The sequence below is a fragment of the Pezoporus wallicus genome, unplaced genomic scaffold, assembly GCF_028554395.1.
Source record: "Pezoporus wallicus isolate ANWC-B61680 ecotype Strahan unplaced genomic scaffold, APGP_CSIRO_Pwel_v1 contig_6464, whole genome shotgun sequence".
NCBI lineage: Eukaryota > Metazoa > Chordata > Aves > Psittaciformes > Psittacidae > Pezoporus > Pezoporus wallicus.
The window spans coordinates 8,049,895-8,077,117 of NW_026642130.1; positions in this window are offsets into that span (position 1 = coordinate 8,049,895).

Sequence of the window (27,223 nt, forward strand, 5' to 3'; positions counted from 1 at the left end):
TGACAATATAAAATAGTGTCACAGAAATTATACCTTCATTAAAAAGTTCCCTCTAACATTAATCAAGTCACTTCCATAGAGAGATGAAACTACAAGCTCTAACATGTTAACATTCAGCAATGTGTTACTAATAGCATCATTAACACATACCATATATAGCTGCATGGAATGTCTTATACTGAGCTAGTGCCAAGTCCCACTTTGTCAAGCTGGAACATGAGAATGGCAAAATTATTTCATTCATTCTACCAGCTAATTAAGATGGAGCTTAAAACATGGAAGCTGAGAACCATAGCAGGTCTGCTGTGCCATTCCTCCAGGGTGACTTTGTAAGGAAGAGTAAAATACTTAATACAGTCACTGTTACATGTTAAATGATTCTCAGGAAAGTGCAAGTGGTACAGGTTGAATCAGTAAAGGGTGAATATTGCCATCATTGTGCAGTATTTACTCTCCCTCTCCACTCATCTCTGGTCTCATGTTTGCCCACACAGCTGTAAAAGAACAGATATTCTTTCATTCAGGGGTTCTTGACATTTACTTTAAAACCAAAATGTCTTCCTACAATGTGCTGTTACCTGGGGTGTATTACACAACTTTGCCCTGAGAATATGATAGTGGAATTAGGACCCATTCATCTCTTTAGGTTTCCTATCAATTTCCATTATGAAGGAATCTTTTGGTCTTCATATCTGAGGAATCTTCTAAACTCATCTTTGCAGAAGATCTTAGCAAATGAATGAATGCCATATCCAACTTCTTGTGCACTTGGCTCACTGGTTTATTTTTTTAACCTTACATTGATATAGTTTTTTTATCCCAAATCTGCCCTATAGAATCAGTTATAATACACTTTACCCAACTGCATGTTTCTCTAATACTGGCAGCAAGTTTGTCGTAACAACCTCACAATCTAACTAGGTGCCAGCTCTGCATGCAAGACCTCAGTGTTGATGTGAGGGACCATCTGCAAAATATCATGCATCCAACCATGAAGAGAGAAGTAGGTCTGCAAAGTGCTACTGCACTTCCTCCAGTTTCCTCTGTTCTGTCTTATTCTATACCTTGGTAAGTCCACATGTGGTTGTTGCTCAGAACTCTGCCTCTCAGTTAAGAAAGTATTTGAGGCATTCTGTTTTCCCCTTTAGTGGAGGCTTGGTTGAGATTAATTTGGTTTCACAAAACTGAGGAATATATGCTAAGTTAATCACACAAAAATAAAACCTAACTCAAGAGTAACACTTCTTTTCTTTCCCCTTTAGCGTGGGGACTTCCTTTTACTCTGTTCTAATATTTTTGTCCCTTTTCTTGGTGCAAAATTTTGGAGATTGCTATTACACCTTCATGTGGCTGCTTGGCTTTCACAGAGGCATTATGTTTAATTTCTTCAGGTAAAAGTTGATAAATAATGATAAGACCAAAAATTTTTAGTGATACCTAATTTTGCTGATGTGGTTCTTTTATGGCTACTCCTGCAACACCACACAACTGCAGGCAATCTAGTTCTTTACCTTTGGTGTCAGTTTTCTCTTTTTTCCATTTGATCAGTTTTGTTGCTTCTCCAATATCCATTCAATTTGTTCCCTCATTCCTAGTTATGCCTTATTCTGGTAAATAAAATCAGAACAAAAAATCTTAGCATATAATATTTTATAAGCTAAATTTATGAACACAGGATACATACTCAGTAGGTATTTTGACACTTCAGATCCCACAGTATTTTCTGGTTAGTTTTGATTTTATAATTTCTGAATGTAATGGCTGATTCAGAGTCACCTGCAGTATAATTTCCTGTAGTTAGAAAACTGGAAACTTTAGAACAGAGTTCTGTGTATTCTGAAAAAACAGTCATTAATGCCAAAGAGCTGCTAATGTTTGAAAATATTTGCTTCCCTATACATCCTTAGGGATGTAAAATAGAAAAAGAGATTTTCTGAAAATCCAGTTCTAATTTGTGATGCTTATCATCAAAAAAACATATGGCCAGATCAAAAGGACAGATCCTAAGCTGGTGTAAACTGGCCAAGCAGCACTGTCAGCAAGGATACTGGATTTGTAACAGCTAAATATTCAGCCTATTTGTAGTTCAGTATAAGACTTATCCAGCTGAGGGTATGCAAGTTACAACCAAAGGTCCCAAGAAATAGTCTTTCCGAAAGTCATCACACATTTTTTAAAACCTGAAAATTCACAATTCTTTTAGTATTTTTGGACCAGTTCCCACTTCAGCTCAGATTTAACATTACCCATATTTTAATTCTTTATGAAAATGAAATGTACTTCATCTCAGTCTATACACTCAGTAAAATAAATTTAAAAACCAGAATTGTCTTGGAGTCAAAGAAGTTTATTTTGCTATAAAGCAGTAATGTGTCCCTTACTTTTTGGATTCAAGTAGAATGAAAAGAAGCTACATTTAAAAATGAGCCAGACAATGTTAAGACTATATTGTTGCAAACAATCTGGCAATGGGAAAGGAGTGAATAGTTTCCCTCCTGTCTCCAGCTGTTATGGTTCACCAAGTGCTGAGAAAACATGATTTAGTAGCTTCAGAGACAAAAATGATTACTTTGTTTTTTGGCACACCTGTAATGCAACAAATAAAACATATATGTTTGAGATTTATATCAGAGACAGACAAAAGCAACTGGAGGGTGGATTCTCGCTATCAATTAGAGATACTCTTTGCACAGAAGAAGGCAACCTGTTGAATGCGCATTGATGTGAAATAAAAGATTGTGTGAAGAAAACGCAGATGATATGATTATGGCTTAACAGAAAAGAAGAAAAGACTCAAAATTAAATGTTAGGAATGACAGAGGTGCCTTTGGTACTGCAAAGGACAGGCAGGTGTTTAGATTAAGAAAGTGTCATTATCATGACATTGTTGAAGCTGAATAGAAAAAGTGACTCATACTACTGACTTCTGAATCTCTTGATCAAGTGGAAGCCATAATTATTACAGGAAAAGTACTGGTAAAAAAAAGGGTTGGATAATAACAGTTTTCTGTAAGATGGACAGAGCAAACAAAGTATAATGTCACAAATTAGACTATCTTCAGCAGAGATGGACAGAGCAAACAAAGTATAATGTCACAAATTAGACTATCTTCAGAGACTGAAGCAGAAAGAAAGAAAAAGGTCAGACAGTGAAAGACATTATAGACTGGGTCTGGTCTAATGCTGAAATGCCTAAAACCTTCAGCACTGCAACACCCAGTGTTTAATGACCTGGCTCTGTGACATCCAGCACTTTTGCTGGGCATGAAGACATCCACTGCAGTGAACAGGGGCATTCAACAACCTCGGAATAGTGTCCTGTACACTGTGTACAGAGGCAGCACATACTCATTCACTAGCCAATTGGAAAATAGCAGTTTTCTCTCCCAGGGCCATTCCTATGGTCAAATCAACAATGATGAGATATCAAAAAATTCCTTGCAGTCAGTCCCCATTCTCTGAAGTAACAGTACTGAGCGTTAAGGTTCACCATTACGTGCTTTCTCTTTTCAGTCCAGGGAAACTTGAAATCTTTTATACACACTGATATAGCTTCAAAAAGGAAAATAGAGCAAGAACTCATCCACTTTTTAATGAACATAACATATTCCACAGGTAGTAACTTTCTTCAGGCAGAAAAAGGAATCGAACCTGGGTCATATACTTAATGATTGAGTACTTTAAAAATACTAGTCTACTATGTAGCAGCAGATGGAGCACACATCTGGTTACAGGGGCTGGCCAGCAGCAGGAACACTTCTATTGCTTAAACAGAAACATGCACACCTGGATGAACATCTGGAAATACCAAGCAAATGTACCAAACCATCTGATTCAAAGACACCTTGTTGAAGGAAACCTAGATCTCTGAAAATATACATCAACTCTCCCTGTTTTGTTCAAAAAAAAAAAAAAAAGAGTTGATAACACATGCAATTCCATTTTGTGCAGACCTCAAAACTTTCAGTAGGTGCTCAGACGTGCCCTGCAAATGGTTGATAAATAGACATACTCAGAAGAGATAGGCAGAGCAATATTCTGGTGCACACCAGGTTGCCTAGATGCACCTAACTGGATGTACTTTGCTAGATTTCGAGACCTCAAGAATGACAAGAATATGGAGGGAACAAACTGAAGTGTCTGGGGTTTAGGAACCTTTGCAGAGGGGCAGAAGCCAAGAGTAAGGAGCAGGAATGCTCAGTAGCCTCTCTCCTGGTGTCCCATTTGACACACTGCTGTGCTTCTCAAATGCAGTGGAGTTGTGAGAAAATGAGAAGCAACAGGAAGCTTCAGTTAAAGCCCTTTCCATCTCCTTCTATTCTTCCCTTTCTCATCATCCTGTTGCAGCAACAGACAGGCTTTAGTGTTGACGAAGAAAGTTGCTCAGGCTGCATTTGTTCCTCAAATTGTCATGCCCTGGGGAACAGTTAAGAGGACAGGTAGAAGGATCCTTGAGGCAGCAGTTCCTATGGAGATGGTCTGTTTGACTGACCACACTGACCTGCAGGCTGAAAGCTACTGCACAGCACCCACTGGCTAAAGGAATAAAGATAGTGGGTAAATGCAATTTAGTTTTGATTTAGAAACGTATGAAGGAAAAAGATAAATCTGTACTTAATTGAATTAATATAGATACTGAGGATTTGATTTCACAACAAAGTAGCTTCATCAGCCACTTTTGCTAAAGGTTAATTAAGATCATATTTGTCAATATACAAATATGGGTAAGTACATTTCTGGGAATTTTCACCAACTGTAGGATTACATATGCTAGTAAGTGTCCCTGAAATAATGCTTTGGTATGTTTGGGTACACATTATTTATCTTTTATTGCCATATTATACCAGACAGTGTGATCCCAACTACGAAACAAGACAGTCTTGTATGTAATCAGAAAATATGCCAAAAGAATGTCAGTCCAGCATTCATGGAGATAAATGCAGTTGCCTCTAACTAATTCTATGAAACAGGTTTAGCAGGATATCAGATCCTTCAAGATAATATAGCTTGATATAAAAATAGGAATCTCTTGACGAAGTTGCATGTATGGCAGGATAAACAGAATGTTCCATTCTGCCGCCAAAAATGTAGCATTTCCCATTCTTATTTCCATGTGAAATTCTGGAGCAGAACTCACACTTGGGGATGATCTCAATTAAAAATTAACTGATAGGTAAGGATTTTTCACGTTAACATTTCGGGTGTTACTGAAATTTCTTCAGGAATTAATCAAAAGTATACACAGCTAAACAGTATGTGCAGAAAATACCTCATCCAGAATGCATCTAGAGGAAACACTATTTTATTTTTTATAATGGAATATTTTGTCATTGTTACCTTTCCTGTTTGCAGATACATAAAAATAGAGACACTGAACTCTTCTCTATACACACAGAAAGAAAACACCTTGAATTTTATTCCACATAGTAAAATGGAATGGTCTGTTCTTTCTATTTATTTTTATGAAGTGCAGAATGATAAGACCCTACTTTTAACCCTCTGCCATAATGAATCAATAAATGATGTGCAATGAAGTAAATGGAAGGCAATAATACAGCAAAAATTGTGAAAGTGAATACTTTTCACAGCATGCTGTCATCCCTTGGAATTAACTCCAGCAGGAGATTATTAAGTCAAATATTGTTGAAAGATTTTTAAAGGGCTGAATAATTTTATGTAGTAATAACAACAATATGAATGTTAAAGTAATCTATTACTATGCTTCAGAGGGTAAATTGATAGCTGCAGGGGTCAGGAGGATATCTTTTTCTCTACCTTCCTTTCCATACAACTGACTAAGTGCATTAAGGGCTTTTCTCCAACTTCCCCTCAAGCATCAGATATTGGTCACTTCTGAAGGCAGCAAAAATGCAAGACTCAGCAAATGAGAAAGAGCATAGGATTGTCTGATGTAGTACAACAAATGCTATGCTTCTTGTCATAGATGGAGTGGCACACTTGTAAGAGAGAAGCAGCCGTATGTTTGATATAAACCAGCAATTTAACAATTGATGAGAAATGCAACAGTGGCTTAACAAGATTCAGTTCAAGATACACTTGATTATCTGCTGCATAGAGGACACAGGGAGATAGTGATGTACCATGCATCTGAAATGCACCCCACTTTCTATGGGGTAGGGCTGACAGAAGGCTGCATCTTTAAGTTAATTTTTTCAAACAAAAAAAAAAAGCCAACAAAAATGCCACACATCTATCTGGGTAGGTCTCAACCTTTCAAAAGCATCATCAGAAGTGGGGAAGAGAGCAGTAAAGCTACCAACTTTTATATAACCATTTATTAGCCATATAGTAAATGCAAGAGGCATTTTTACTCTCAGGTTTATTGGTATCAGTGTTTGTCACGGAGGGAGTAGACTAGGTTCCAGTCCTTGCTCTCAGAAATCTTCAGTACTTTCAGCTTTGACTCAAACAAGTCTTCAAGGCTGGCTTCTGACTCTTGTACTAATGAGCCAAGTGGCACTTACAATCATGCTTACTAAATTAGAAGTAGCAATATGTGAACCTCAAAAGATTATTTTCCACATATCATATACTGTTCCATTTGACAATCTTAGATGCTTTCAGTGCATATCTTCAGTAGCATCAAGCTTTCTATCTCACAAATCAGAATACTTACAACAAAGGAATAACTGATTCAGAAAAGTATAAACGACCTTGAAGAGATGCTCTATGAACAGTAGGTTAATTGCTACAGTTATTATTATCATTATTATTGTTACTATATAAAGCATTAAAAGAGAGGAAAATATACATATGCGGTTATTTTGGTTTTGGTTTTGCTTTCTTTGTTTGCTTCCTTGTTTGTTTAACTTGTTAAAGTGTACCTCAGGTATAATACAAGAGCTTTTATTTTTGAATGATGGCTTTGTCCATCCACAAAGAGGAAAAGAAAAATTGTAACATGGAACATATTTTTAAATAAATGAGTTACTAATTTTAAGACAGTTGCACTTCTGGCTCTGTGATTGTTTGGGACTGAAAAGGACCCACTGGTTTGTTAGAACCCCATTGGAAGTGTGATAACAGGGAGATCAGGCCGACCAATCTTAAGAGTATTCTGTTGTATCATCTCTATTGTCACTGACAAACAGTAAATAAAGGACTACCACGAAAGATGAGATAAAAATCAGAAAATCACATAAATAAAATTTAGGTGGTATAAAAAAAGAGAAAAAAAAATGCAGTAAGAACCTAAAAATCTCTAGATCTATCTTAACACTTTAAAGTATTCAGAAGTAGAAGCAAGGTGTTTAACAAGGAAATGTGCACTTTCCTTTGAAGAGTTCCTGGTTAAATGTGATCATTTCATATTCCCAAGTACAAGGAATAAAACTGTTAATTTTACCACCTTTTTTTATTTCAATATAAAAATAAGAGGAATGCAGCTGAACCAAACTACTTTTGCCTGGAATCGTTTATTAAAGAAAAGATTTATCACATGCTTCCCCCAATGTATGGTATTAGAGACTAATTTTTGAACGAATCTAATTAAAGTCAATTTGGGGACAGTGGTACTTCTATAATTGTTTCTGAGACATACGCATTAGCAACAGAGAGTGTTATGTTGTCATAGCAACAGGCCTATGGTAATGACTTCAGAAAAAGTATTTAATTATGTCACAATGGTGGTTTAGGAACAGCTGTTTCTGTGCAAGTTTGGTTAGGAGGAACAGAAACGTATAAGTCTGTGTGCTGGTTGCGATGAAACCACATGGTGGTTTGTGGATCCCAACTTTACGTGCATATAAAGAGCTCCTCCCCTTTGTTAGGTGTTTTGATGGTTAAGGCAAAAATATTTTTATTATGGATATTTCATTATTATTTTTTTTCAGTTTGTGTAAAACACTTTTATGAGCGTTGAGCTTGGTAGTTTGCTCAACACTGTAACTGCATACAGTGACAGATCAGATATATGGGTGAGGACCTCTGTGTGTTCTCTTTTTCCTATGCATGATCAGCAAGTGAAGGTAGATGAAGGAGTCCACTGTGATCCTTCTGTTGTCCTCAAGTACTGAAGCACAAACAAGAAACTTCAAAGTACACCTGTCACATTAAAATTCAGGACAGCAATATGCTTCATCAAATGGGCTGGCCTGTTGAGTAGAATGTCTCAGGATGTTGTGTATGAAGATATACTCCATCTGCTTTCAGATGAGCACTAGCATTGAGCAAGATACCTGACCTTATCTTTCTGTTTCCTTTCCTTTTTTCCTGAGTTTTGCTGGCTCTCCATTATGAATTCATGGCCTAGAGAAAGTGAACTCAGTGCAGAATAAAAGGATTTCCTGTTCATTAATTATTTGCTATTAACTTGACAACTTTCATTGTGACTTAGAAGGCAAATAAAACTGTCCAAATTGCAACACTTAAGCTCACAGTACCGCACAGCTCTTGTAAAGGTGTTTCAGGGTAGTTTATAGAAAGCAGGACATGGGATGGTAAAATTAATCTCCAAAACAGCTCCCTCAGTCCATTTACTAACATTCTTTCAGATACTTCACTGCTCGTCTGCCTATCCTGACGACTCTGGTGTGAGTGAGAAGTTGTAGTCAGGAATCTCCTATTCATAACTTGACCTGATACATAGCAACTTTCTGAATAAACCACTGGTGTTAATGAGGAGGCAGCAGTTCTGTCATGGGCATTAAAACACCTAGTAGATGGTGATACAGTAGGTTTTTGGGAGGTTTTGATATATCCATAATACAGCTATTCCCTGACTGTGACACAAGACCAACAAATTGTGGCTTCATCAGAGCAAACTAGAGGAAATCTGTAAGCCACAGTAATTAAAAAAAAATCTGTATCATTAAAACACCTCTCTGAAGTATAATTTTATAGGAATACTTTCTGACATGCTCCATAATCTGGGTTTGAACCTATTTAACTTTGCTTGAGTTGCAGCCTCAAATTTATATTTCCCATGATAATGAGATGTTCCTGGCTTTGTGAAATTGAAAACAGTTTTATGCATAATTCTTTTTTTTTTTTTATTAGCAGTATCCAAAACACCACAATACAGTTTATCTCTGATCTCAAAAGCTTCACAGCCCAAAACAGAACTGGGATGAGGAAGGAAATGGGGAATGATGATGAGTATCTCCAATTACTGCACATAAATTTTGTGAAAGAGTCAGATGCATTTCTGCAGAGTTGAGAGTTTAGTTTGAAATACTTGATAAGCACATCAAGTATAATCCGTTTTTCTCTGTTAGAACAATCATGCTGTTTAGGCCACTGATAAGGTATTTGTCTGTCAGCAGCTGTCAACACGTACAGCTAGTCAAATAAACCCTGACAAAATAGTTGCAGAGAAACACATAGTTCATTGAACCCAACTGTCTCATTTCAAGCATCCTGGTTTTAACAACCTTTTGCTTACTGCAGATCTGAGTTTGCAGGAAACCATTTTAATTCCTGATAGATCTGCCATAGGGACAGGAATCTCATAAACTATGAAATACACAAATCAGATTGATACAGCTGCTCAAGAGAAAACTCCTCTGCAATTGGTCAGTGGAAATGACAGTATCATCAGTTTAATGATAGGTGTTATTTGGGAAATTGACAGAAACACCTATTGCCCCACAGCAACAGCAGCTACTCTACCCAAGAGCTACCACTAGATATAGAGGGACAGCGAATGCTGATTCAATGTGAACAGGAAACTTTAACATTCACTTAAAGTTTCCTGTAAATTAAAAGCCCTACTTTTAAAGCAAGTTCTTCTTTTAAAATTGAATTACTTCCATTCCAGCCTTCCTTAATATATACTGTTCCTGAGAGAAGTCATCCACAGAGAGTATTCATGCAGGGATGTCCAACTGAACCGAGTTATCTAAACTGCTTTCTGTAATAATCAGTGCTTGAAAACAGATTGTATTTCCTCAGAGGTACACTCACCACTTCCTTACCCTTCCTCACTTTGTCACATATGTCAGAGATCACCAGTCTGTCCTAACAACTGTTTACAAAGTGTGGTCTGTAGAGAATTCAGAAGAATGACATTTGTGAATTCAATCATAGATCTGAACAAAACATTAGCTATTAGGCTGGCTTGGAGGAGAAGTATTGAACTGTAGCATTGTTCCTGATGGCTCAGCTACAAGATCTTAAGAAGTAGGAACACAAATTCAAAATTCATCAGCTGTCAGAGCTATCTGTTCTCAAAGTCCAATGAGAAAATCCAGCCTCTAACTATATTGGGTCCCAGAGCTGAAGTCTATAAAACATACGCAGAACTTGAAGTAGTGTTCTACAAGTAAGAAATACCCTTTCAAATTCAGATAATATTAAGAAAATACAAGTTTAAGGGCTCTCCAACTAACATAATACTGTGAAATACAATAAGATTAAAAAGATAGGAGCCCTACCAATGTGTCAGTTATCCCAAAGAAGCCCAGTTATGGTTTATTCCTGTCCCTGTAATAGAATTGTACAGATCAGAAAGTCATTAGTTGGAGACACACAAGTAAAATATAACCAATGGTACAATGGTACTGTCCAGACTCTCCAAAAAAGTTATTCTTAGGTTCTTCAGAGTTCATACCTGTAGAGTAAAAAAAAAAAAAGGTATTAAATTCAAAACCTGCATACAAAAATTACATAGGTTGGGTTTTTACATATATATATATATATATATAATGTATTAAAAAAAATGTTTATTTCTCAGACATGAGTCAGTTTAAGTGAAAATGCACATTCAGAAAAAAACATGGTGGAGTCAGGATATACTCATAAAACAGTAAAAATAAGTCTTCTTGCCTGTTTTTAATGCCATCTGTCTGTACCCATATGTTGTTTCTCATCTTCATAGAATCATGGAATGTTTTGGGTTGGAAGAGACCTTAAAGCTCATCTAGTTCCAGCCCCCTGTCACGGGCAGGGACACCTTCCACTAGACCATGTTACTCAAAGCCCTGTCCAGCCTGGCCTTGAACACTGACAGGGATAGGGCATCCGCAGCTTCTCTGGAGAACCTTTGCCAGTGTCTCATCACCTTCACAGTAAAGACTTTCTTCCTTATACCTAATCTAAATTTACTCTCTTTTAGTTTAAAGTAATTTCTCTTTGTCCTATCACTGCTTGTTCTTATAAAAAGTCCTTCCTCAATAAAAAGTCCTTCTTCATCTTATTCCTATACATTCATAGTAGATGCAAGTTTGCTTCACGTTTCCAGCACCAGTCAACAATAAAAATTTTGGTGCATTATGGTTAGACAAATATATCTATAATAATACATGAAGAGGTATTATTTATGCAGATGAAGTGAACAGCAAGTGCAAAAGATAATTACATAAATCAAAAGCACCTGGGAAAGATGTTTTACAACTATTGGTTAATAAGCTTAACAAATTTGCTCAGATTTTATCCACATAACATGCTTAGTAAAGGTAGAGCTAGAAGTATGATAGGGTAAAGGACCCTCTTCTTTTACTTTCTTCAGTTACACTGGAAGGAAGCAGAAAAAAATGCTCTATTTTCTCTCAACAATTAAACTGAGGGGACCTTGAGTACTATTTCAAAGAGTAAATCCTAGCAAGTGGAAGTCATTAGACTGACAGAAAAAGCAGATTCAAGGAAGAAAGGTATAGCAAATGAGTTCCAGGACAATAAAAAAAAAAAAAAGAAAAAAAGAAAAAAAAGAAAAAAGAAAAGAAAAATAGAGATAACAAACTTACTTAGAGAAGTGTGGGTTGTTTGAGTTTTTTGGAGGTTTTTTCTCTTGTTTTCTTGTTTTTAAGTGGACCTATTTGCTCATGAAACATTAAAGCAGCACAGAGGATAGGCAAGGTGCAAGTCCAAAAAATAGGGTATATGGTCAGGCCCATTTAAAGGGATATAGCAAGCTGCCTGGAGAAATATCTGTATACAACTGTACACATCTGGCAGTGCTATGTAAGATGTAAAGACTGCAGTAAGGAGAAAAATGTAACTTTAGACTAGGCAAGGCTTTTTAAGAGAGCAAGACAATTAAAAGATTATGGTATTTTTGAATCATTACTTTGCAATATCCAAATAAGGTCATTACAAAAAAGAAGGGAAAAGTGCTTTATTTTTAATCTGATTTTCTTGTTTGATGAGACTATTGAATTTAAAACACAAGGTTAATAAATACAGTCAGTTACACCAGGAATTTAAAAAATCCTTTGGAGTTGCAAGTGTGTAATTATAATACCAATTTTTTGGGATGCTTTGGTACTATGTACAAATCATAGTCGCATTAGATCCATGGAAAGTTGGGTTTGTCATAAACCATATGCCCTTTCTTCAATAAGCATTGCTGGGCACTTGAAAATACTGGAGAATTAAGTCAATTTCCAAAATGACCAACACTTTGGTCTAGTTAGATTCACTTTAAGAATCTTTTTCTTGTAAAAATCTGTGTGGTGGCAATTATAACTTTTGCAGTACTCCTTCTACTGCTTCTAATCACAGCAGTAATTAAGAAAAAACATTTCCATGCAAAACAGTAAATTAAAAGACTTACTATAAGTGTTTGCTACTGACTAGGTTTTCTGATAGCACTGATAACAGCAGTACATAGTAGGTGACTGTTCTTAAACAGGAAATATCCAGCAGCAAATTTTCATATCTGCTAACCACGAGAACATCAGATCATGCTTTCTCTGTCAGCTCTGTTCACATATACTACCCTGCTTCATATACCCAGGGCTACTCAGAAGTGGAATGATTTTGTCCAGTTTGGTAGAAGACTGATTAAAATCACAGCCCTTATCAAAGCAATAAAATATATCTCCAGATCTTTCCATTCCCTGTGGCTGCTGCCTCCCTCTCCTATGTTCCACAGGAAAACTGTCTCCCTCTAACTGCAGAACGAATAGTTAAAATTTGGAAACATACCCCTGAATACCAATTGAGTCCTTAGCTCTTCAAGCCACAGCTTAGCTGCTAAAGTCAGAGTCTGAATTTTTCATAAAAAACAGAATACAAAATTGGCATAATAAGAAAGGATATTTACAGACACAATTTAGTTCAAATGAAAGCAAATACAGCAAAAATGTTGCAGACAGTAAAAAAACAAACAAACAAACCCTTAGATAATTAGGAACGAAGCAAGGTATTCTGACCCCCAGAGCAGTTTACCCACGTAAACTCAGAATCAGCAGAATGTTGCCACCCAGTTATAAACACTTTTATTCTATTTATCCTCAAACTGTCACCATGCAGATTCTTTGGAAGGTTGGAGCATGAAGAATATGAGTAATATGTAAGAAATACAACCTATTTCCCAATCTTTTCCCATATACTATTTCTGAAAATGTCACTACTATGCTGAGTCTATTAATAGGATCATTAGCTCATCAAATCAGGCTCAGAATCTGAAACTGAGAAATGAGACATGCTCACAAAATATGTGCAAAGAAATAGCTAATTAGGTGGAAGATGGCATGGTCTTGTCTCTGAAAAAGGTCAGACTAAAAGTAAGGCTTACAGGGTAGAGTCTTAACAACCAAAACATATTTTTGAAATACCGAGAAACAAGAATGCAACGGGCATTCACAGCCTATAGCATTTCACATATAAAGCAGTATGTGGAGAACTAGGTTTGAAACACAAAAGGATTTCTCTACCTTGCCCAGCCTATCATATAGCTCTCCAGGGGTGCCGCTTTCCATGTTGGAGATACATGGTTAGCATACAACAGGAAACAATCATTGTCTCCAAAGACCTTTCCCAAGCTCTGTGATTTTGTGATAGCTCTAGTTGCTTTCAAGTGGAGCTAAGAATACAAACTCAAATTTCCTCACTGCTAAAGGAAGGACAGAAGGAAGGAAATTTGGAGTAATTAACATGAAAATGGACATAATATGACTGGCAAAGTTCATGCTATCCTCAGTGTTATTAGTCTGGCCTACACTTACTTACACTTTGACTTACACTGTACGTGTCGGTAAATACACGCCTGTTTCCAGTCATAAATTAGTTCAGATTTTCACTGAATCTGTATATCTATCTATTTGTACGTATATACATAATACATTAAAAAGAATATAGCCAGTCATAGAAACTTGAAAATATTAGGTAGCAAGGAATGACATAAAATATTTCACACATCAGGAATTATTTCAGTACATATGAGATAGTGTAGAAGATTCAAGTAAGCCTATTTTTACTCACTTTATAGTGAATAGGGTAGCTGGGGAGAGGAACCCAGCAGAAGGAAGGACTACTTTTTAAAGTAAAGATGTAAAGGGAATACAGGGAGCACAGGTTTTTAACTGACTTCTCACGGCTGAAATAGGGGAATGGAATAGGAAGATGACAGTTCCTGATCTCCATTGAGGAAGTCATATGGGGGACAAGATGAACATAAAAAAAATAAAAGATGTGGAGACCTCACAGCAGCCTTCCAGTATCTGAAGGGGGCCTGTAACGATGTTGTGGATGGACTCTTCATTAGGGACTGTAGTGATAGGACAAGGGGTAATGGGTTAAAACTTAAATAGGGGAAGTTTATGTTATATATAAGAAGAAGTTCTTTACTGTGAGGGTGGTAAGTCACGGGAACAGATTGCTCAAGGAAGTTGTGAATGCTCCATCCCTGGCAGTGTTCAGGGCCAGACTGGACAGTCTTGGGTAACATGGTTTAGAGTGTGGTGTCCCTGCCCATGGCAGGGGGGTTGGAACTAGATGATCTTAAGGTCCTTCTCAACCTTAGCTATTCTATGATTCTATGATGTCACTAATACCAGTTTCCATGGGACATTCACATACAGGCTAGAGACCTGTGAGAGTCTGAGACAAAAGAATGTACAGAAAGCTTCTCCAAATCACCAAAATTTAAGGAAGACATTTTTAAAATAAATATTGTTCTCACTCATCTTTCAGCTTCGTCAGAATTGAGCTTCGTATGGGCTTAGCAGGAATCCTTGAAGCTCCAAGGAAGGTTTACACAATAGAAGAAGTAGGAAATGAATTATTGGAATTGTTAACTGAAAACAGGAAAAACTAAAAAGTCAAAGTATCATATGTTTGAGATTCACTTCCCCATAAGATAGCAGAAGGAAGAAGGCTTAATTTAAAATGAATAAGACTTGCTGTAGAGAGACTAGTGCAACCAAACACATTTCCTCACTTACTTACATGAAAGAATGAGAAGAGACAAGAACATTGTGTGTATAAAAGGGCTAGAAACTGCCAGAAAATATCCAATCCCATGCTGACATTAGCAAAGAGCGACAAACCCAAGTAGATAATAACAACTAGTTTATGATTACACCTCTGTTAGAGCAGATGGCAACATAACCACTGCAGTTAGAAGAGAAGCTGAGAAATGTCCAAGGATTGAAAGAGGCACAAGCATAATACTCACATGCTGTCACACAAATGGAAAACTGTGGGTAAATATATAAAAGAAGTTGCAAGGAAATGGCAAGGCTTGCAAATGATTGACCTTTCATCAGAAGTAGTCATGAGTACCTGTGGTAGGTTAGCTGAATTCTCAAAGAAAGGGGAAAATCTACATACATACAAAACCAGTATCTGGCTACATAAATATGATTAAAGGTGATATGATATACTGGCCAAAAAAAGGGTTTAGAAATGTTTATAGTCCTGGAAAGAGAAGTCAATATATTACAAGGCATTCATTAATAGGGTCTAATGACTGAATATCTGCAGTATTGACATCTAGTTCTGGATTACTTGCATAATGTCTTGTTATAGTCACTGGTTATTTGTGGAATGCAAGTCTTCACATGCCAAAACAGACAATTCAATATCACCTTCATAGTACCCTACAAATACATGTTCATTTCCTGAAATGGAGTATTTAAATATAGACCTTTGTAAACTGACCTAAACTGTATCAAAGCCTCAGTTAAAATTTTTAAGATCCCCAGAACATTTTCAGTGGACTAAACACAGTAGCCTGATGCCATATGAGATTCTGATGACAACACATTTGGAACAGGTTTTCAGCTCACAGTAAAGAAAATGTGTAGATCTCAATTCAGTTGGACTCACATTAATATCTAGTGTCATTTGAGGTAAACTAAATTATGTGAAACATCCACAGACTGCTCAAAGATACACACAGAACGTAGGAGAGTTTCGTGTCCTGTTGCAGAATGACTCTAAGAGCAGGACCATAGAGCCCTGGAGGACTGTGCGAGCAAGGCAGGGGGTGGCCCCCACAGGTAACCAGAGACCGGACATGGGAGGAGAATGTGGAGGAAGCTGTGTGGGGCTAACCAATACTGTTGTGCCAAGAAGGAGTGGCTGAATACCACTCCTATATATGTGTGAACTGCGTCACAAATAAAGTAGAAGTTGCTTATCACCCATATTGGGTTGGCCTGTCTGCTTCTCCTCGCCGCTTACAGTGTCCTTTTAGGGAGAGCACTGAGGGCACCCTTGAGCAAACCTGAACTGAATGGCAGGTTTCAGCAAACCTGAACTCCAGGCAGGCCTGGAAATCAACTGGTATGGTGTAATTATGCCCTCATTATTACCCTCTGTGTCCAAAATAGGTTGACACCATCCAAATTACCTGTTATAAATAGTTTCTGATATATGCTATGTTTCGAAACATGCCTGGGAATTAATCAGGAGACCACTATTTGGAATAAGCTAAAACTAGGCCGAGGACAATTTAATGATGTGGATGACTAATATCCAATACCTAAGCCCTCGCCTTGTCTCACTTTAATTTGCTTGTATAGATGTAACTAGTGGCAATCAGTTTTATAGACTCCAGAGACTACATCAACTATTTATTTCTCTGTTAACTGTGACAGGAGCATAAATGTTAATTCTCATGAAAATAAACACATATATATACCTAGTGAACAAACAGGCTTAAGTATCTTAGTGTAAAATTAAATTTTACTGCATAAATCATATTAGCTTCCCTAGCACAGTTTCTAGATGAATTCTTACAAAGAGAAAAAGAATTGACAAACAAAATGCCTAATATATTTCATAGAATCATAGAATAGTTAGGGTTGGAAAGGACCTTAAGATCATCTAGTTCAAACCCCCCCATTGGGCAGGGACACCTCACACTAAACCATGCCACCTAAGGCTCTGTCCAACCTGGCTTTGAACACCCCCAGGGATGGAGCATTCACAGCTTCCCTGGGCAACCCATTCCAGTGCCTCACCACCCTTACAATAATGAACTTCTTCCTTATATCCAATCTAAACTTCCCCTGTTTAAGTTTCAACCCGTTACCCCTTATCCTATCACTACAGTCCCTAATGAAGAGTCCATCCCCAGCATCGTCTCAGGTCCCCTTCAGATACTAGAAGGCTGCTATGAGGTCTCCACGCAGCCTTCTCTTCTCCAGGCTCAACAGCCCCAACTTTCTCAGCCTATCTTCATACGGGAGGTGCTGCAGCCCCCTGCTCACCCTTGTGGCCCTCCTCTAGACTTCCTCAACTTCTATATGAAAATGGAACACTGATGGTGATTATTCCATGCCTTCATCACACAAGAATACTTTTGAACAAACAAAGAAAACGAAATTTTGCTTGTAGAAAAAATAAATACAAGTACAAAATTATTAACAACTATTGTCAGGTAGAATCTGGCAGAATATGTGGCTTTGGGTGGCTCTCACTACTAGGCATATCTTTCATCAGAAAATGGAAGTCCCAAAGTTGTCCTTATATGTGAAATCCTAGAAGCGAACCTGCTACTTGAGTATAATGGGAAAAAAAGCTTTCACCGTAATGTAGACATGCTAAAACATTCCTTTGCTGAGCAGTGACTTCAATACATAAACAAAAAGCACACACTTTTGAAGGAAAAGCTGATTGCATTTAAAATTCACAGTATGAAAATTTCAGTTCAGATATACCAATAAAAACATATAAGTCAAAAAGTTTCTTACAATAGCAGTTGCCTTTTCTAAATTTTCACTTAAACAATTAACATCAAAGGAGTATGAGGAGTTTAAAAAGGAACTTCAGCTGCCCATTGACTCTGACAGAGATTACAGCAAAATCCACTTCCCAAACATAACAAGTATTGACAGTTTGAAAAACACATAGCATTGCTTTGTGAAATGGATACTATAAAATGATACCAAAGACAAAGTGTTCTTGTAGATGATTCCTTATTAGCTAGCACATAACTGTTAGAAACGCTGATGATGCAATATTGTACATTAAAATCACAGGTTTTGTAAAGTTGAAACATTTAGATTCTTTGGTAAATGCAGTGAATTCTGTACCAGATCTAAATTAAAATGTATTTTATGACTAGTATATGGTTAAAAACCACAAATGTAAAAGAGAGAATTGATACCATGGGAGACTCATTTGTTTTAGAGGCAGAACATCAACCTACTCCTGACAACTATGTATCTATACAGTTAGCCACAATGAAGACAACAAATTATTCTTACTTAGGAAATTCCACTTTCCTTGATCACCAATTAAGCTGAAAAATATCCAGTACATGATAGCAGTCTCAAGCAGTCTGCAGTAGACTCCAAGTTATCACACGTCAGCAATTCTAGATTGTACATTTTTAATATTTTGAAATCATAAGGAAAAAGGAAATTTAGGAAAAAAAACCCTCTAGACATTATACAACCTCTAAAAAATTTAATTTTATATCACCCCAGCCTAACAGTACCCTAAAGCACATATTCATGTTATTCATTAAATCCCTGTAAAAGTGAGACTAGTCTTGCTTAGCTTTACATGTCTGAAGGCTGGTTTCAAATTAAAGTTAATTTTCTAGGCTATATCTTGGAGAGAGATAAAATTTTGTAGTAGATCATTTATTCAGTCTATTTTAACCTCCTGTTTTAAGATGGGATGGACTGAGTTCTGATGGCTTTTAATTCTCATTGTTTATTATGAAGAGAAGCCTGATGACCTCCTTAGACTAGATGCCTAATTCATAGGTGGCCAGAAATTTAATTTCATCCCCACATGCTTTTATAAAAGAAGATTCAAAACCTGAAACTATATAATGCATTTACTTGTCTTTATTTTGCGGAAAGAGCCACAGTACTGTTTTTTCTGAAAGCTGCTGCTCTTGGTGGTGCTGCCATATGCTCTCCAAGCATTAGAGAGATGGCTAGAACACTTGCCCAGGAACTGGGAAATATGAGCTTAGCCAACCATTCTCAGAATAGTGTCAAAAACAACAGTTGTTCTGGATAATTGAACTTTTCCCCTCATATGTTAAACACAGTCCAAACCCACCGAATTCATGGGCTCAGAATGAGCAATTTTATTTTATTTTATTTTTTTATTGAAAAGGTTTTCTAAAGTAAAAATGTAGAGCATAAGGTTGGAGATGGGGCCCAGAATCCTGTTTCTTTCTCCACTTGATTTCACTAGTTGATGTGCCACAAATATTAGAATTCTGCATTTCTGTCCTTCTTTTAAAACAAAACATTTTTTTTTAAAGAGGGCTCTAGAAATTCCAGTATAACATATAGATGAGCAATACTAACGTGTCAGGGAATGCATATGTCTGTGAGAATAACAAACAGCTTCTTCAAGTGGTGAATCTTTATTAAGGCAAATAGAGAGCAAAGGTGTTGCACTAAGTTGCTGGGAAACTTTCTGTTTGATGGAATGTGTGTACATTAATAATGAATAGAAAAGTAATCAAATTACTTTGAAGGTGTGAAATGAAGCTGAATAGCAGTATGTGCATACTGCAGAAAGGAACAGAAGAAACCTATAATTTCAAGTGTACAACACATTAGGCTTTACTTCATATATGTGAAGTACACCAGCAAAATGCAAACCATTTGGCAAAGGTTGGTAGAATTCAAATTAACTTTTGTCAGGACAACGAAGCAAAATAAAGTATAACAAAACAACAAAAGACTCCTAAAATCAGTCAGACCTATACATTCAACTAGGAAAATACTGAAAACATCTGAAGAAATATAGCAACTCGAACTGCATTTTCAAAGGACAAAAAGGACTTATTTAACAAAAGAAAATCCAGTGAGTCTACTGCTTGATGTTTTGTTGGTGGACGACAGCACAAGTTCCACTGGTCTGAACACAACTAATATTAACTACTTAAAACATGTTCAGCATTCATTTGTGGCTCCTCAGTTCTTATAAAACTTCAATCATAGGTTGGACCCACCTATAAGTCTGGATTTGCATTGAAAAAGAACACAAATACAAGTTTTACTGTAGGAAGGATAATGAAAAACAATGGCGTAACTTTTGATATTGTTCCCACTGAAAGTTCGCAAGAAATTTCAGCAGTCAGAAAGGGAGATACACCCTCAAAAGTTATGAGCATTATTCTTAAAAAAAAAAATAAAATAAAAAGGATGCCCTCCATTTTTTCATTTTCTGGGGATTAAAAGCAGTATCTTCAAGCTTGAGGAAGAAAAGCTGTTTAAAGAGCATGACAAGTGGAAGTTACTACATAGCTATAGAATCTGCTACAAAAATAGAATTCAAAATTTGGCTGGCCTTTTGTTAATAGAAGTTCCTAGAGGAATGTTTCAATTAAATATCAATAAAAAGATTTTCTTAGTCTTTTGCCCTTTATGTAAAACATATTAGCTATGTCAAAATGTCATGGAAAGAACTGGCTTTTTGAAGGTAAGAGAAGCTCAGTTATACTTTGAATCCATGTTAGAGAATATTCCTAGGTCAGCAAAGAATAGCAGTACCAAAGGTATGGTAACACTGGGGAATTCAATGTGCTCTGGAAAAGACAACAGGACACAACAGTGCTGAATGTCTCAAATTATAGGGGGATTATATTCAGGCTGAGTAACAACTTATACATTTTTTTAGTTAATTCTAATTACCACAGTAAGATTTTTACCAATATTTTTGAATTCTAACAGTGGAAATACAGAATGACTTCAATACAAAAGAAGCACTTTATTAATCATTTCATCCCCATAAAGCCCTTGGCCTGGCAAAGAAAATGAGCAACAGATGCTAAAGATGTATCTTGGGCAAAGTGACAAGGAACCAGTGTTCAAAAGTGTCCTTTTGTAATTCAGTTTAAACTATGCAATTTACATAATTAAATCTATATATCATCATACATCCACAAAGTGTTGGGATATCTTATTTTGTTTAAAGGATCTTTAAGTATCTGACAAAACCTGTGATGTGAAAACAACCGAGCATGCACAAGTCATTTCAACAAAAACACGTTCCAAACTAGGAAATCAACATGTAAGAAGAATTTATTAATTAAATAATTTAAGAAAACCCAAGTATCTTCTCCCATGTCAAAGGCAAATTGTTTCTAGTCCATATCCAGTCAGCTAGCCAAATTTTCATCCATTTCAGTCTCAGAAGATCAAATTAATGCGAGAGGACAGACCCTTACACTGGAACTTGATTACCTACAATGATAAATGCTGAAATTATTTTAACCCAGGCCAACCAACACTTTCAAACAACAGGTGTATTTGAGAAGGTAGCCTGAGCCAGGGATCATTCTCATTAGACACTTTCCATGTGACCACCCTGTTTTAGAGACTAAGAGAGATTATTCAAACCAATGTACTGCCATTTTATCATTTAGCTTTAAGCACAGAAAGCAAACCTTGGCACTGTTTGGTAATTAAAATAAAAATAGCCATAAGTTATTTCATTTTCTATTTATACTCCACTGTTTTCACCATTGCAAAAATATCAGCATTTATGGATATGGGTTTTTTATTAAAAGACTCTTTACCTCATTAGGACTAGGTTATAGAACAGCTCCTTGTTAGAAAAGTTGGGTTTGAAAGTTTTCAAGGGACTCTGATGAGTAAAAACATACAGCATGTTTCATCTCTTCCTGACATCAACAATCCGGTTATTTCAGAAAGGAAAGAAATCTGTTATGAAGCTTATATACACATTATAAATACTGGTCTTGAATATGATCTAAATCAGAGAAGAATTTAATAGCAGCCGCTCTTAAAAGAGATAGTCAAGTGATTCTACAAGTAGCAAGAGTCTGAGTGTATTTATATATATATTTGTGAAAACTCAAAGCCAGTCTTAACAGTGTCACATGCTTCCTCAGACAACTCCATCTGTTCTGACACTAGAAAATCCAAAGGCATAAGGGGTGACAGAAAAGCGTGATTCATTATATGGCCTGAGAAGATACAATCAATTTTCATATGTTTCTTGGACTACAATGATAAAATGTGTGGGAAAATTCTTGGAGGAAAATTAGAGAAAACTGGGGTCTAACAGAAGCTGTAGTATTAAGGAAATTTTTTAGGGTGAAATACAGTTGCTGCTTCCAGGGCATTTGGCATGCATGAAGTCTACTCCACCACAGTTCTCTAGGCAACACAACCTGCCATCTTAGCACATGCTAAGAGGAGTAACAAAGGGTAGGGTAGAGTGGAGTGGAGTCACCGTGACCAGGCTCTGTTGCAATCTCTGCAGGGATGGGAACTCGATGGTACCATGCAGCTGATACACTGCATAGCAGCTGTCAAATGGAAAATATAAGAGAAGATGTTTGTTTCTAACCCAGCCACTGTGGCAAAATCACTTTCCTCAGATGAACTTTGCTCATTATAATCTCACTGTAATATTAATGTACATCTCAATCCCAAAGTTACCTGCCTCCAAAGTACATCCACCCCTCACTGAGCATGTGCTCTATATTTTATCGACTGTATCTATAAAAGAGAATTTTACACTGATCAGTAACAGACTAGTATGACTAGACTCTAGTATGACTAGAGTCACACAAGCTCCACCTGAATGTAAAGAAAAAGTGAATAAAGGAGAAGTTAGGGAAGACTCCATCATAACTTCTGGGATCAGTCAATGAGCTGAACTTGTCTTCTCCCCCATAGGGATGTCTTTTGCTTAAGAACTTTATTCTGTGTGGACTAAATGGTCAGCTTACACTAGCTATAATTAGTAATTACAGTTTGGTTGTATATTGCTTCAAGCTGGTTTTGCAGTCAGTGTGTTATCAACAGCAATCTGAACCTTATGCTATCACAAACTTGCATTTTTTATAGTAAAAAACTTCAGATGAAGTCTATTTTGTGTGTCTGGAGGTTTGAATAATTGAAATAATGGGTCTGACCCAGTGACTCTGTCAGCATGTGTCCCTGAATAGATTAGTTGAATCATCCTCTGATACCATGGGCTGTCCATCAGGGTCCCTGTAACAGGATGTAGACAAGCTGCTCTGATACAAGGATCTTAACTTTCTTGGGACATTGACAAGCTGATCATATATAAAGGGTTCAGGCAATCTCCACTTTTAATGTAACAAAATGCCATCATGTTGCCTTGATTTCCTGAGGCCTAAAAGACCAGTACACAGTATACATAATGGGGAAATTTTTGTGGATATGCAAGCAGATTTTCCTAACAATATCAATTTAAAGGTCACTGCTAAAGCAGTTTGTAAGTTTTAATTAATTTTTTGAGACAAATCCATGCATGAACTTAGCTTGTAAGAACTCCGTTTTTGATAACATACGATCCCCACTATACGAATTAATGCCAAGATAATGAAAGACAGGACACAAAGAGGCAAGTTCATGTAAGTACTGACTCTGAAACAAAACTACAGCTAAAACTAATGATAGTTCACTGCACACACAGTACTGCAACAAAAATACTATCTACTAAAGAATCACCTTGCCATAAGAAAAAAAAAAATAGGAGTGCATAAAAGTTGTGGTAAATGAAATAAAGTGATGAAAGCTTTTATAACAGCACTGAGGTATAGTTGAAATGTATGATTTGAACTGAAAAATTACTCTTAAGACTTCTTAAGGGACCCTATTAACTAAAGTCACAGAAGCATAGTACCATTCAGAGAAACGTAATGGAAATCTGAGAAGATTTATTCAGGAGTTTGGAGATGCTACTTATGCTTTCATATCCCCAGTAAGAAATTTTATTTCTTAATAACTTTTTAAATAAAATTCCCTTTTTTATCCACTAGAGCCCCCAAATCTGTTTTTGTAATGTTATTTCAGTCAGTTCTCTTGCTTGCTTTATCCACAGGATACATTATTCTCATTTGAGAATGGCATCTTGTACTTTCTCCTACCAATGGTGTATTTTTTTCTGAAAGTCCTCTGTCTTCTGTATTAAGATAATTTTGAACTTTATTTGCATATCCCAACATAGTGACCTCTGACCTCAGTTACAGGCAGATTTAATACATCTACATTTTAATGTTTATTCATAAAATTATTGACGAGTACTATTCAAGATATATCCTGTCAGAGACTAGCTTAGAACATGCTTGTGTTCTGATTATGAACTATTGGAAAATGTTCTTTATATTCAGCTATTAAACATTTCTGCAACTATGCAACTATGTAATGATGCTCCTATAAAAAAATCTCAAGAATGCTACATGAGAAAAAAACAAAAAACACTCAAATAAGTAAAGATATATAGCAAGCAGATCAGGAGTATGACTGTTGTTCCTTTTCCTCTCTTCTCTTTTTTTCCACCATAAAGTCTGCTACCCTGCTATAAGAAAGAAACTAGGCAAGCTTGATACAATCTAATTTCAGACACTGGAACAGGTTGGTCGGAGAAGTTGTGTCTGCCCCATCCCTGGAAGTATTCAAGGCCAGGTTGGACAGGGCTTTGAGCAACCTGGTCTAGTGGAACGTGCCCCTATCTAATGCAAGGGGTTGAACCTATATGATCTTTAAGGCCCTTCCAAACCAAACCCTTCTATGATACAAATCACAGTGGATAAGTCCACACTGGCTGTTATTCACCACTATGTTACCTTCTAGGTAACTAAAAAAATCTGATTCTCCTTTTACAGCATTTTTCTGGGAAATTAATAAAGCTGATTGATTCATACCCGTTTCTATAGCTCTTCTATATCTCCTTTGTTAAACACAGTGTCATGGTTTAAACAAAGTCAGCCATAAATCACGCAGTCGCTCTCTCACTCCCCCCATTTTTGCCCTCCCCCTGCTTCCAGAGGGAGGGGAAGGAGAATCAAAAGAATGCAGCTCCCATGAGTTGAGATAAGAACAGTTTAGTAACTAAGGTATAACACAAATCACTATTTCTACCACCAATAAAAATAATATGATAAAGGAAATAACAAGGGAAGAGAATACAATACCTCACCACCAGCCGACTTATAACTCGCCCCCCCAGCCCAACCAAGCACCGACCAATACCTCCTCCAACCCCGCAGTCTCTAGCCCTTCTGGGTCACTCTCAGTTACATCCCAGGCATGACGTGCTGTGGTGTGGAATACCGATTTGATTAGTTTGGGTCAGGCGTCCTGTCTCTGTTTCCACCCGGTTTCCCCTCCTCCCTGGCAGAGCATGATGCTCAGAAAGTCCTTGGCCAGACCAAACTAAAAACATTGGTGCTATCATCACCATTCCCAGGCCGAAAGTCAAAAACACTGCACTACACCAGCTACCAAGAAGGAGAAAAAAATGACTGCTACGGCTGAACCCAGGACAGTATCCACCCCTTATTCCATACCATTCACGTCATGCTCAGATCCCACATTTTCAGTATACCATGACTCTTATCTCAGTGAACTCTTATCTTAGTACATGGACCAGTCCCTATAAAGCTGCTGAATCCATCTGGTCCATGATGTCAGGCTCCATCTCTTGTAACAGTCTTTCAGAGCAGGAGAGACTGTGTGCAGTGTTCACACTCATGAATAACCTGGGCAATAGTGTCCATTGCTAAGTCCACCCCTCGATCATGAGTCCATCTCTATGTTGCATCTCTGCTCTGATGGCCTGAAGTGTCATGGGCCCACCAGGCTTAAAATAATTCACCCTTCCCTTCAGTAGTTTCTGCAACTAGTCACTGGGGACTCCATACAGCTGCCTTCCATCTCCGACACTACCAGAGCACTGGAGGGACCCAGTGGAGTAGATACTTAGCCATACTGTCCCACACACCCTGCCACTCATGGTTGTCCACCCTCAGGGAAAACCTCTTGGTGCTCCTATATCAAGCTCCAAACCCAAGCAAGACCCAAACCCAACTCTGCTTAACTTTTGAGATCAGACAAAATGGTCGTGGGTAAAACACATTCTGTATGTGTGCCAACATGCTGATCCCCATCACAATCAGCAGGCAGGTCCCAAGGGTACCCAAAGGCCATTCAAAACCTTCAGAACTCTCACACGATGCTGCTGTACTTGTCACTGGGGCTGGTGTAGCTGCTGTGCTTGCCGGCTCTCCCACCGCCAGCTTCTCTTTTCCCGAGTCCATTTCTTCCTCCTCTGCCTTGCTGGGAAATGCTGCGTGGTCTCCTGCATCCTCCTGGGGCTTGGTGGGTGGCTTCCGGGGGATGCTCTCAGCTGCCACGGGGCTGCGCTTGGTCACAGGGCTCGACTCCTCCACGGGGCTCTGCTCCTCCGCCCCCTTCTCCCGCTGCTCGGCAACCGCTTTCTTCCGCTCCTCGACCACCCCTACCTCCTGCACCAGCAGCCTTGCCCTGCCGGCCTCCTGCCCCGCTCCATCTGCCGCTTGGTCCCCGGGGCCACGCTTCTGGGCCGCTTCAGCAGCCGCCGGCTCCCGGGGCCGCTCCCCCTCGGCTCCCCGCGGCTTCACGGAGATGGAGGCGAGAGCGAGGGCCAGGACGGTGAAGAGCAGCCGGACGGGCAGGTACAAGTCCACGGCCACGTCCATCCCACCCTGCTGCTGGAGGCAGCAAGTCTTTGCCATAAAGTACAGTGAGACAACAACCTTAGACCAAGCCCCACACTTGATAAACACTAACACAGCAAATACCAGCTCTAAGTAAGTTACAACATTCTGAAGCTGTGAGATCAAGAGAAACAACTTTGAGAGCCAATAAATCATCATTGTGACAAGTGACTATTAATCTGGTCAGATCTGTCGTTATCTCAACCCCTCATGCCCCATGTGGGGCATCAAAAAGGACTGTAGTGGTTTAAACAAAGTCAGCCATAAATCATGCAGTCGCTCTCTCACTCCCCCCCATTGGCTAGTTTGGATCAGGTGTCCTGTCTCTGCTTCCTCCCGGCTTCCCCTCCTCCCTGGCAGAGCATGAGGCTCAGAAAGTTCTTGGCCAGACCAAACATTTGAGCCGTAACTAAAAACATCAGTGCTATCAGCACTGTTCCCAGGCCGAAAGTCAAAAACACAGCACTGTACCAGCTATCAAGAAGGAGAAAAAATGACTGCTACGGCTGAACCCAGGACACACAGGCAGTCTATTTACTTTTTCAAGGCTTACAGGATCTAGTGGAAATCCACGGGCTT